This window comes from Etheostoma cragini, chromosome 18 (genome assembly GCF_013103735.1).
Source record: "Etheostoma cragini isolate CJK2018 chromosome 18, CSU_Ecrag_1.0, whole genome shotgun sequence".
NCBI classification, from domain to species: domain Eukaryota; kingdom Metazoa; phylum Chordata; class Actinopteri; order Perciformes; family Percidae; genus Etheostoma; species Etheostoma cragini.
Window position 1 is genome coordinate 12,865 of NC_048424.1, and position 2,990 is coordinate 15,854.

At 39.4% G+C, this 2,990-nt stretch overlaps 1 protein-coding gene across 1 annotated transcript in view; it reads right to left on the reverse strand.

Moving 5' to 3' along the window:
* The window catches only part of LOC117961806 (dihydropyrimidinase-related protein 5-like), an 11,319-nt gene that overhangs the window by 6,644 nt on the left and 1,685 nt on the right, over nt 1-2,990 (reverse strand). The window lies entirely within an intron of this gene.

Here is a 2,990-nt window from a genome sequence, read left to right on the forward strand (position 1 = left end):
GGAAGGATGGATGGAGGGAGGATGGAGGGAGGGTTGGAGGGAAGGGAGGATGGAGGGAGGGTTGGAGGGAAGGGAGGATGGAGGGAGGGAGGCAGGAAGGATGGAGGGAGGGAGGCAGGAAGGATGGAGGGAGGGAGTGAGGAAGGATGGAGGGAAGGACGGAGTGAGGAAGGAGGGAGACAATGGGAGGTAGAGGAAGAGAAAGGAGAACAATGATTCCAGTGTGAACACAGACTTGTTGTCATGGTGACAATGAGCCTCAGTCCTTCCTTATGAACTGGTTCCTCATCAGAAAGACTTCCTGTTCCTGTTGGTAAACACAGACGATGCACTACGACCCACTTGGCTGTTTAAACATGGACAGAACATTAAGTTAGCTCGTTGAAGTTGTTGCATTTCATTTCTTATTGTTTTATTATTGCTTCGTGTATAGCAGTGTATGTATAGCAGTATGGAAAGGTCAAATGTTTGGCACAAAACAGAAATAAAACCTAACTGCTTACACTCTGATAAATATCCTTAATAAAAAGTAATGTTCTATTGAGTATAAAGAAATCTATCTTTTTCTACAATTGCAGTAAATTGCAAATTTTCCTCTATCTTTATCCTTCATCTGCATAAGAATTACATATCTTTCCTATAAAGCTATGTCACCTACACTTTAGGTTAACCCTGTGTAACTTAGACCTAAAGCTAGTTAACTAAAGCTAGTTAACTAGTTAAGTCTAGGTTAACTAGCTTTAGATCTAAAGCTAGTTAACTAGCTTTAGACCTAAAGCTAGTTAACTAGCTTTAGGTCTAAAGTCTAGGTTAACTAGCTTTAGATCTAAAGTCTAGGTTAACTAGCTTTAGGTCTAAAGCTAGTTAACCTAGACTAGGTCAACTAGCTTTAGACCTAAAGTCTAGGTTAACTAGCTTTAGAACTAAAGTCTAGTTAACCTAGACTTTAGACCTAAAGCTAGTTAACCTAGACTAGGTTAACTAGCTTTAGATCTAAAGTCTAGGTTAACTAGCTTTAGATCTAAAGTCTAGGTTAACTAGATTTAGATCTAAAGTCTAGGTTAACTAGCTTTAGATCTAAAGTCTAGGTTAACTAGCTTTAGATCTAAAGTCTAGGTTAACTAGCTTTAGACCTAAAGTCTAGGTTAACTAGCTTTAGATCTGTAAATTTAGACTGTTTTACATCACAAATCTGCTAGAGATCATGTTTTTAATTTCATGTTTTTTATGTTTTTCATGTTTTTAATGTTTTTATTTTGTTCATGTTTTTCATGTTTTTTCATGTTTTTCATGTTTTTTAATATTTTTAATGTTTTTATGTTTTTATTTTTGTATTGTTTTTAATGTTTTTAATGTGTTTTATGTTTTTTTATGTTTTTTTATATTTTTCATGTTTTTAATGTTTTTATTTTTTTATTTTTTTTAATGTTTTTAATGTGTTTTATGTTTTTGATGTTTTTTTATATTTTTCATGTTTTTACGGCTGCAGGACTACTTCACTGTGAATGAGTACCAAATCATCAGTGACAGGCATTTTGTAATATATCATCAGTATTATTATCATCAAATCAAGAAATGAAACCATCATTCCACACACACACATATTTATCTGAATTAAGTGATATATCAAAGGAAAACTGCGTTATGGAAACAGTCAAATTTGATTTATTTCATGAATATCGACTGAAATGAAACCCGTGTTGTAACGTATCATCGACAGCTCTCTGGTCGAGCCACATTAACCCCGTGGTCCCTTCAAAATATATCAGTCCATGTGTTCATAAGGTTTGGTCCCTCCAGGATTTTGGGGACTTTTTTTGAGATTTTTGCGACCCAAAATGCCCAAATGCCTTTTGTAAAGATTTGCTATAAAAGTTACAATGTTTGTTGCAGGGCTGTGGTACTCGAGTCCGGTCTTGGACTCAAAACCGTTTTTCTATGGACTCGGACTTGTCTCGGTCTCGGCCGCAGGTCTTGCCACATGTGGCTTCTGGTCTGGACCGAGTCCAGGTGTCTTTATTACGTTGATAATAATGTTGGAGGGAAAGTGAAACCCAAAATGATTGTCTTCATGCTGTCATGGATAAGACCTTTATTCTGTCCTGGACTCGGACTCAAACCATTTTGGACTCGGTCTTGTCTTGGACTTGACTAGTCCTGGTCTTGGACTTGTCATGGACTCTACTGTGGTGGTCTTGACTACAGCCCTGGTTTGTTGGAATGAAGTTGCAGGAGACAGAGAGAATTATAGTTCTTTAAAAAGACAAAGGAAACCTGTTTTGAGAGAGTAAACGACTCCAGGCTGAGTTTCAGTAATTTATAAAGCTGAGGATGAATTAAAATTAATGGTGGATTTAAGACAAAAATGATGATTTATTGAATGAATTAAATCTGATGTCAGTAGCTGGTCGATCTTTACATTGTTAGTTAACTGATTGGTTGAAGTCGCGGGAAACTCAAACATTTGCTGAAAAGTTGCGGTGATTGGTCAAAATTGGGGGACGCACCGAAGTCGCGTTGATTGGTTGAATTCACGTGAATTGAACCTGGAGGGACTGAATGAAAGAATGAGTTTTTACCTGTTATTTGGGGGCCCAGTCAGTCATGGGCCCTGGGAATTGCCATGACTTTCCCCCCCTATACGGCGCCCCCGGTAACACATAAACCCCAAACAGTGTTTTATTATGAACCCCCCACTCTATTAAAGACATGCGACCCCCGCTGGGAAGATTATCCCCTGAAAGAAAGTGAAAGAGACAGAGGGGGGGGGAGACATGATCTGAGGACGAGAAGATCTCTGTGGTCAGCAGATTACCACTGCAGCTCTCTGGTCAGCCTCTATCAGCTCCACTCACACCTCACATTACACCTTCATCCCCCCCTCCTCCTCTTCCTCCGCCTCATCTCCCTCTCCTGCGCTGCATCTCTCCCAGCATGCACTGTGATGTCGGTGCTCAGAGGGAGGGAGGGAGGAGGGAGGGAGGATGGAG